We start from the raw sequence: 10,503 nt of genomic DNA, 5'->3' as shown, positions 1-10,503 counted from the left end.
GCAGTCCTTACCCAGCGACATTCCACTGGCATTATCTATCACCAGAGGAAATAATATTCCATTGTCTTCCTACGCTGGGAAGTGCTGGGACCAAGAGAAAGATGAAGTCAATTCACCCTAGAAAATATCTGTCACAGTCTTTTTTTGCAGCAGACTTAGCTCTCCAGACTGGTACTCCTACTGCCAATGTCAGCTTGGGCAGTAGAGCAGCATGCTAAAGGAGACTCACAGAAGTGACTGATTCTACACTCTCTAATATCCAGACAGATGAACCAGAGATGTGTCCTCAGTGTTTTTATAACACTACATTATCTGCCTAATGCCATATTTGCAAGTTACAATTCATATTCTATTCAAATTTGATACTATAGTAATTTAACACAAGCATTTCTGGAATTTTTTGACACTTCTGCACTGTGTAGTTTCACTGCATGCAAAACAGTAAATGAATTTCCAATCAAACAAACACTTTTTGTCATATTTACTTTCCCTGACAGACACTGATGCAGTACATTTTGCTATACCTGAAGGTGGTGATCTTCGGAGAGTATGCTACTGAAGAACAATAAACGAAAATTTTTTCAGAAAAAGAAAAATATATAGAATGCCCAGGGAGGAGGTGGAGTCACTGTCCCTAGAAGTGTTCAAGCAACATGCAGATGTGGCAGTGACGGACATGGTTAGTGGACATAGTGGGGATGGATTGATGGTTGGACTAGATGACCTTAGTGATCTTTTCCAACCTTACTGATTCCAGGATTCTATGAATGTGTGAGAAAATAATGCATATTTTTGAGCATGTTTTAGAAAACAACTACTTGCCTCTTAGAAAAAATGTGTAGAAAAAAATAGAAAAAGAACAACAGAAAAGTTGGATTCAGTGCAGGACTTACCTGTCCAAATTGAAACAATTTCATGTGAACTACATGTCTATCCATTATAGTCAATATAGCTCTAGTAAATACAGATGGTGGAGCCTGGAGAGATGTTCAGCATGACCTAGACCCAAAGAGCTCAGTTCAGTCCCTCACCCAGACACCTAGCTCCATATATTTCTCAGGGTATCCTATTGGCTTTCAGCTGCCACTCCACAGAATCATAGAATCATAGAATCCTTAGAGTTGGAAGGGACCTTTAAAGGTCATCTAGTCCAACTCCCCTGCAATGAACAGGGTCAGGCACAGCTTGATCAGGTTGCTCAGGGCCTAATCCAGCCTCACCTTGAAAGTCTTTAGGGATGGGATATCCACCACATCTCTGGGCAACCTCTTCCAGTGCCTCACCACCGCCACTGTAAAAGACACTACAGAAGGGAATGTTTTTCTACCAGCATTTATCAGCCCTGCACAGGGAGCTTAGATATCTTCTACCACCTCAAAGGCCTCTAGGAGCTTGAGTGAGTGTGACTGAATTAAGCCAGAAGAGAGAGATATAGTTGTCTTATTATCATTCCAGGATGTCTAATACATCTACATTTGGCAAGCAGGTATGAGAAGAAACCAAGAGGAGATCCATATCTTTCTTGAATGGCAACTACAGGCTGAATTCACAACACCTAAAAGTGGTACAAAATATCTGTTTAGACAGCTAAAACAAATCTCCATCAGATGGCCAGGTCATTTTGGGTGACTGTTTTAACTAAATCTCGATTTAACAGCAGCATGGATCTCTATTTCACATGGAGACATGTAAGCGTCGAGGTCTTACTCTGGAACTAAATCCCACTCTGCGGGTAGGAGATCCCAACTATTCTATTGTCGTATGGGTGGGTTTGCAAAAGATTCATGCAAAGTTTAAGACATTTTATTCAGTGGAATGCAGAGATGTAGGTACTCACAACATTAAGATATAATTTAAAAAAAACAGTATGTCACAGCTTTTCCTTATACCCATTAAAAAAAAAAGATAAAATTTAATTACTTCAGATGTACTGGCACTTGGTTCATCTTAAAAATTACATTTTTTGTTGCTTCCAAAATACCAGTTGGACAAGGTTTTGTATAAGTACTGCAAAAGGCACTGCAGAATTCAGTGAATTCTGACAGTGAAAATAATACAAATGCTTTTCACTCTCATGCTGCAATGTAATCTGCAAATCTCAAAATTCTCTTCAAAATTATTATGTGCTGCTATTCATAGGAAACAACAAGGAAACTGGCACACAATGGCAAAATGCCTTTTTCAATGTTATATCTTAAGTGAAAAGAGTACTTCAGTCTCCTGACATCCACTGAACACAAATAATGAAAGAAATAAAATGGTTGGTTTCATTCTTACTGCACCCACCTGCCTCCAGGTGGCTTCAGGTCAGACATAAGAAAATACATCAGTGACTCTGTGAACTCATTTCTGCATGGGAGTAACATACTCTCATGTGTAGCTTCAATGAAATCAGTCTGTATGATGAGTTTCACTGTATTCAAATGACAGCTGAAGAACTATGTAGTAAAAGTACGTATTTTTAATGTACCATACATGCATTCTGGTCCCAGTGTAGAATGTTCTTCCTGAGAGGATCTACTTTAATTATTCTCTTTTATATTTATGGCACATTCTCTGGCAGCACTACCTTCCAAATAGTCTAACATCTCCAGTACTATGCCTGACTATGGCAGGAATGAATCAGAAGACATATTCAGACCTGTTATATCATCTTAAAAATTCATCTTTTAAACGACTTAAATGCTCACACAAACTCCCAGGATGCATTTTCTTAAATTAAATTAAATTTGGAATGTTCCTCTATAGAACAGAGAAAGTTTCAAGGCAGTGAAAATAGGGCCAGGCTTATCAAATAAAAACAATCATTAATCCGATTCTTAAACAAGTTAATTCCTCAATTCCTTCCAACACTCCTACAGAATTTCTACAGAGAGATTGACACTTTAAAATCAAAGCCAAATTTATCCCTACTATAATGGCAATGATATAATTAAATCAGTTTTAACATACAATCAATTTGGCCAATTATACCCAACAGCCATTGATTTTGTTGATTCACAGCATGAAGATTGAAGGCACTCCATAATGGATATATTCCAATCTCATTGAACAAAGCTGGCAAAAGTTTTATGATTTTATTTCTGTTTAATTTTCTTTTGCAGATAAGGCTAAACTAATTCCTAAATCTGCATATTTTTGTTTACTTACGTATCTAAATGGTTCCAGCATCAATATACTATCTGAGCCCCTCCTCATATTTAAAAATAGAAAAGAATTAAAAACAAAACAAAACAATAGCAGGCTATTTCTTCCCTCCTTTTCTATCTGAAGGAGAAAAAAGCTTGATTAGTTTATCGGAGGAGGGGGCTGTTTATTTGCTTGTTTATGTTTATGTGTGATTGAGTAAATGTTGTGTGCGTACGTTTGGAATTGGCAAGCAGCTCCTTATCTGTGCTGGCAGATATGTCCATGATCTAAAAACAGACTTTCAGAACCGTCTGCATGTCTTACTACATACCAAGAAAAAATTTCAGCAGCTGCCTCAGAGCTGGGTCCTTCTGAAACCGCACTGCCCATTTACTGCTGAAGAAAAACATTTTGAACATCTATAGAATATCTCATATGATAGAATTGAACATCATATAGAATATCTCCTCTGATTCAGATCCTCATCCTGTTCATCCTTCCCAGCTGGGTAGCACATTATCCATTGCTCCTATGAGATCAATTGTCAGCAGTGCGCTGGGCAGACATACAGAATATGTAGCACACCTTGTCAATTAAGTCCTTGGCTGGGATTCATCTCACCTAACACTAGACAGCTGCAGTGTAGCTGCCTTCAATTAAACTCATCACCTCAGTTTTCCTTTACAGTTATATTGGCACTTTTAGGACAAGGTCCATCTGATCTATTTTTAGATAACTTCAATGTGCAATGAATCACACCCTAGAAGTGCATTTCTTTTTTTTTTTTCACGTCTTTTTTCTCCGCTGACTAAAAGGGGGCCTGGAATTACTAGTTTGAGATGTGACCATTTTAAAATTAATACTATAGTAAATCACTAATCACAGAATCACAGAATGGTTGAGGTTGGAAAGGACCTCTGCGGGCCATTTGATCCAACCCCCTACTCAAGCACGACCATCTAGAGACGCTTGCCCAGGACAATGTCCAAGTGGCATTTGAAGATCTCCAAGGTGGAAGACTCCACAACCTCTCTGAGAAACCTGTGACAGTGCGTTCTCACTCTCACAGTACAAAAGGATGCCCATTGTCTCCTGTCCTGTCATCAAGCATGACTGAAAAGAGCCTGGCTCTGTCCTCTTTGTACCCTCCCTCCAGGCATTTATATAGAACCATAGAATCATGTAGGTTGGAAAAGACATTTTAGATCATAAAATCCAACTATCTTCCTAACTACCAAGTCCACTGCTAAACCACAGCCCTAAGTGCTATATCCATACCTCTCTTAAATATCTCCAGGAATGGGGACTCCACCTGTTCTGATGCCTCAGCACCCTTTCCATGAAGAAATTCTTCCTGATATCTGATCTAAAACTCCCTTGGCTCAACTTGAAGATGTTTCCTCACATTCTGTCACTCATCACCTGAGAAAAGAGACAAACACAGTCCTTGCTGCAACCTCCTTTCAGGCAGTTGTATAGAGCTATGAATCCTACCCTAAGCCTCTTCTTCTATAGAAAAATACATTCAGTTCCCTCAGCTGCCCCTCATAACTCTTGTTTTCTAGTCCCTTCACTAGCTTCATTGCTCTTCTCTGCAAATGCTCAAGTAACTCACTATCATTCTGGTAGTGAACAGTCTAAAACTGAACGTGAGGTGTACTCTAACCAGTGCTGAGTACTTCCCTAGTCCTGCCGGTCACACTATTTCTGACGCAGGCCCAGTTGCCATCGGCCCCCTCAGCCACCTGAGCACACTGTTGGCTCGTGTTCAGCCATCTGTTGACCAGCATCCCCAGGTTCCTTTCTGCTGGTCAGATTTCCAGATTTTCCCCAAGGCTACATCACTGCAAGGGGTTGTTATGACACAGGTTTAGGACCTGGCATTTAACTTTGTTGAATGCCATACGATTGGATGTAGCTCATCAATCCAGACCACTCAGATCCCCCTGCAGAGCTTTCATACTCTCAAACAGATAAACATTTCCACCCAACTTGGTGTAATCTGCAAACTTACTGAGGAACTGCCTACCATAAACCTCATGTTGACTGAGTCTGATCTTCTGGAATGTGCCACATGATGGCACTCAAGATGATCTGCTCCGTGACCTTTCCTGGCACCAAGGTCAGACTGACAGGTCTGTAGAATGGATGAAATCCCCGTAAGCCTTCTATTCTGTTGGCTGAACAGCCACAGCTCTCTCAACTTTTCTGCATAGGAGAGATGCTGCACTTATTTATTTTTATTTTTGTGGCACTTTGTTGGACTTTCTCCAGTATGTTCATGACTCTCTTGTCCTGGGGTTCCTAGATCTGGACACAGTTCTTCATATGTGGCTTCACCAGTGCGGAGGGGAAGAATAACCTCTCCGGATGGGCTAGCAACATTCCTCCTAATGCAGACCAAGATACCATCAGCCTTCTTTGTACCAAGGGCATATCATATAAATCCTGAGTAAAGACTGTAGAGCAGTCTCTACACATCTCTACACATGGATGAAATCAAGCCATTCTGAACACAGATATCACCAGGTCATTCATTCTGCAGCGCTGCTATGCTAATGTGCAGCATAACTCATGAAGGGATGATAGTAACTACACATAAAGTAACTACACTTCTGACCTAAGCCAGTTACAGCTTCAGCAGGAACACTATTACACTAACAAGAACAATCTTCTTTATGCACCAGCATATCTACACATTTTAATGTATCTAGAGATTATATCATATACGATACTTATTTACTGTGTGGGAGGTAATGAAAACTCCAGCCTCTCCCTGCCATTTCTATTTGCACAATTTGGTGCAACTTGCATCTGCAGGAACATGTGCCAGGCTTGCAGCCACCCAAGTGAACTGCAGAGTTCATAACCCCTTTGGACCCTGCCACATACCCTTTGTACGCTTGGAACTTTCATACTCTATAGACTCTCACAGATTTATTCAGCCAGAGGAAAGAAAATAAAATGTTAATGTAAATATAAGTGGATCGCTTTATTTCACATATCGTACTCCGCAATATATCGTAAATTAAATCTACAGTGGATAATCCGGGTAAACAACATGAGAAAGTAGAGCAGTTTCAACTGAGTCATGGTACTGATTCATGTTTTGATGAATCAATGCTCCTGTAAGTAGGCAAGATAAGCAGAATCATCAAACGTACACGAGGGTGCATCTGGTTTCCCCGCATCCTTGATGAGTGCTCTGATCTTAAACTCAGGAAAGCAGGGACAATACCATCACTGTTTCCTGCAGTGCTGTAAGGGAATGACACACCCCTGCATACATTTTTCTCAGATGTGAATCAGTTACCTAACTTTAGGTGCTCTGGGCGGTCTCCCATGGAAACAGTCACTTGCCTGCGCTCTAGAAATGGTCAGAAACTAAGAGCTGCCCCTTTCTTCAGCATTTCCACTGCTGTCTTACATGGGTCTCTTCACAGCATGAAGCTGTTATGAAACTCACCTTGAGACATTAACTGCTACAATCTACTGCACAGACACCTTTTGTTACATATTTTAGGATTTTACTCAAGAAGACTGTGGAAACAGCCTCCAGTCTTTTCTGTACATTTCCATCTTCTTCGTGGCTCCTGAGGCTTTAACATATATATATATATATATATATGCTGGGGAGGAGTGAAATAATAGAAGAATTGCTGTATGAGAGGAAATGGACTGAAGTGCAACGGACTTATCTAGGCCATCCTCTGTTGTAAAGCAGCATCAGTGATATCTAAATCATTCCTGACATATTTATCTGTTAAGCATTAACTGAAAGAACCATGGAAAGCTATGCAATCTTAGTTATGTTGCCACAGAAAACTCCAGAATGGGAGGACTAGGCACAGTGGCTGAAACAATTACTTCCTTCAAAAAAATATTTAGAAATGCTTTCTAAGTCATTCTGTCTTGCCCACAAGTATTTGTAGTTTTGAGGTAGAAAGTCAATTAAAAGGTTTCTTTCCATACCCCCCTAAATCTGCAGATCTTTTCAGAAAGACTACGCTTTAAATGTCTTTAATCATTTTCAGCAGCTTCCAAACTCAAACTACAGTACCTCCCAAAATGTTCTGGACCATCAGATTGTAACTTCTTCTACTGGGCTCACTTTGTATATGAAAAGTTGAAATTAATGCTAAATGTTACTGTAGTGATTTAAAGCCGTAAACCATAATGAAAAAACTCACTGTAAGATTTGCTAAATTTGATGACAGATGGTGCATTCGGGGTCTTGAACTTTCCTATTTGTAATGCAGTAAGGAATTCATGAATATGTTCCATTTACTGCAATGAATTTCTGTAGCTGTCATACATCTGCCTTACAAAATAATTTTAAGAACTTTATCTGACAATTTATAAGGTTTAAAATCTTCTCCCTTGTTGAAGGAATGAAAGGATCTTTTTTGAGAACTGTTAGACTGCAGATTACTTCCATCAAAGCTTTCACTTTATCTTAGCTTGAAGCCCACACAGCTCCAAGTTGGCTGAAGAAGGACAGGTACAGACTACCTCAACCCCTTCCTTAGCGCTAGACACATTACCATTTGCCACAGTAAATGTTTTTAGTGAAGGACTGCAGATCCCTTATCCCTTTCCCTCCTTAGCAAACTGTACTTCAGACATCCTCCCCTGGACTACCTCTCCTCTCATTCATAATGAGGCAAGCCTGAGGAGGGTCAGATGTATAGCAACCTCACATCATAAAATAACTTCTCCTGCTATTACAGCTCATTTTTAGAACTGTCTCCCATTATTGAACATTATCTTTCAGTTATGACACCGGAACTAGTCACAACAGTGCATTAGTATTCATACCAAATAATTTTGATACTACTGCTGCTTCTAGGTAATGGAAAAAAGGTATGAAACAAGAGGACCACCTAGATGTACCACTTCTTGAGAGAAGATTCTCCATTCACAACGTCAATCTGGAGACATATATTATATTTTACTAAGATTGTGATAAATAGCCTTCATCATTTTTCATTCCTTTAATTCTTTGTTAGTTAAGTCTCTTATCAAACATATCAGTTTTATTTGGGAGCTTTTATCTTAAATTTTTTAATTGCAGCGACAGAACAAGAGTGGAATGTTCTGAGGTAGCAGGAACCATCTGCCTTCAGTTCAAAGGCAACAGAGGTCTTCACTATGTTATTATACATTATTGACTTTTTCTTACACATTATGCAAAAAACAGACAGATGCACAACTTTTTAAATAATGTAATCAAGTTTGCCAGTACAAAAGCAGTAAGAAATCTGTTAAAAGAACAGACACCTGTATGAGTGGGGTTTTTTTGATCCATAACAGTTGGCATTGAAAATGTTACTGGAGCAATCAAAAACTTTGAGTTCTGTCTGCTTTACAAGCCATTCTGCAATGGGGTAGCTGGAAATAGCAGACAAAACTAAAAATCAGTTCTTATTGACAAGAAATTTGGGGCAGCCTACAATATTTTGTCCCAATAATACTAGATCATTTGGATCTTCACAATCTATAGAGAATGTAGAATTTTTAATTGCTTTCTGAGACTTATTGCAGAGACTGACATTTACAAAGAATCTCAGCTTTTTCAGTTGGGCTTAGTTGAGCACAAGAGTCAATGTGTTTTACAACCGAGGAACACTGTCTAAACCCTTGCAACATGTTTTAATCATCCACTACTCTAATTGTTGACAGCCTTTAGACCATTTCTTCTATCAGAGCTGAAGTGACCAAATCAGCATAACAGTGAGCAGACTGACAATGTAGTGTCAATACTCACGATACTCCCATACTTCAATACTTCAATGAATTTTGTTGCATTTCAGTGGAAATGTAACTGTGATCCCCAGTAATGCTACATCCAAAATTTTAAAAATGTCATTATTCTGAGAGAATGTTATTCAGAGTGAATAGATGGCCTTAGAGAGCTAAATGGGGTGAACTCCAAAATATTACAGGCACTGGGATATTAGACAGCTGAGTTATCTGGGAGATCGATAGCATCTTCAATCCCTATGCATACATTAGGCTATTCTTTTTGGTATCTTATAAGTAAGCCATGTATCTAGGACTATTTCTTGCCTTTGTGCTTTTTTTTCTTTTAGCTGAACTATTCAGAACAATGAGGAAAATGACATTCCCTTCTCCCCCTCTGTTTTGTGACTTAATTCTGTTGAAGACCCTCAACCCTGTGATATTTATTTCTTATTAAAACGTGAGGATAGGACAGAAGTTATCCCATTAATCAATCAACAACTGACATTCTCTAATTTTAACTGGTGTTAATGTTTAAAATGTAAACACCACCATCATTTTTCAAAGCAGCTTCTCAGAGATAATGAAATAATCACTAATCACTAATAATGGGCCCCTCACTACAAGAAAGACATTGAGGCTCTTGAGCACGTCCACAGAAGGGCGACAAAGATGTGCTGTGTCTGGAGCACAAGTCTTATGGGGAGCAGCTGAATGAACTGAGATTGTTCAGTCTGGAGGAAGCTCAGGGGAGACCTCATCGCTGAGGGGAGGCAGTGGCAAGGTGGGGGTCAACCTCTTCTCCCAGGTAACTAGTGTTGAGAGAGAATGGCCTCAAGTTGTGCCAGGGGAGGTTCAAGTTGGATATTAGGAAGAATTTCTTCTCAGAAAGAGTAGTGAGGCACTGGCACAGGCTGCCCAGGGAGGTGGTGGAATCACTGTCCCTGGAGGTGTTCAAGAACTGTGTTGATGTGGCACTCAGGGACATGGTCAGTGGGCATGGTAGAGGTGGGCTGACAGTTGGACTAGATGATCTGAGAGGTCTTTCCCAGCCTTAAAGATTCTATTCTACTATTCTAACTATGTACACTCCAAGAAGAAACCAGAATGCCCATCTTTCCCAGAAGTGTAGCAACCATCAGCCAGTTTGCATGTAGCACTGCAAGAAAGCACTGTGCCAACAGAAACACCTGAAGTGTAGTGGTAGTAGAACAGGGCCACTTCCCAAGGAGGAAGGCAGAACCAGAAGCATACAGTTTAAAACCCATCTTTCTACAGCATCCAGGAGGACTGTGAGGAGGGCCACTGCCATTCTGCTAGGGCTTACTTCTGCTTCCAAAACTCCACCGCTTCTGCTTTCCTCAGGGGCTCAGGCCCCGTGGTGACAGGCACACTGACAAGCACACCACAAATGCACACGAAGTGGCAGGAAGAGTAAATTCCTACACGTGACCAGGGGAAGGCAAGGATTCTGAAAGTCTCCAAAAACTGAAGGGACCGCCTGAAGGAGAAAAAAAACACAAACACCGTCGTTGACGCAAACATACTCGTAGACACATGCAAAACACCCAAGTTTATGCGAGCACGCCGCAACAACACCCATCCCCCCCGGCCGCCATCTTCCCACCGCCC

Source organism: Numida meleagris, chromosome 1 (genome assembly GCF_002078875.1).
Source record: "Numida meleagris isolate 19003 breed g44 Domestic line chromosome 1, NumMel1.0, whole genome shotgun sequence".
Taxonomy (NCBI): Eukaryota; Metazoa; Chordata; class Aves; order Galliformes; family Numididae; genus Numida; species Numida meleagris.
The sequence above is the reverse complement of the archived record's forward strand: the minus strand, read 5'-3'. Positions refer to the sequence as shown.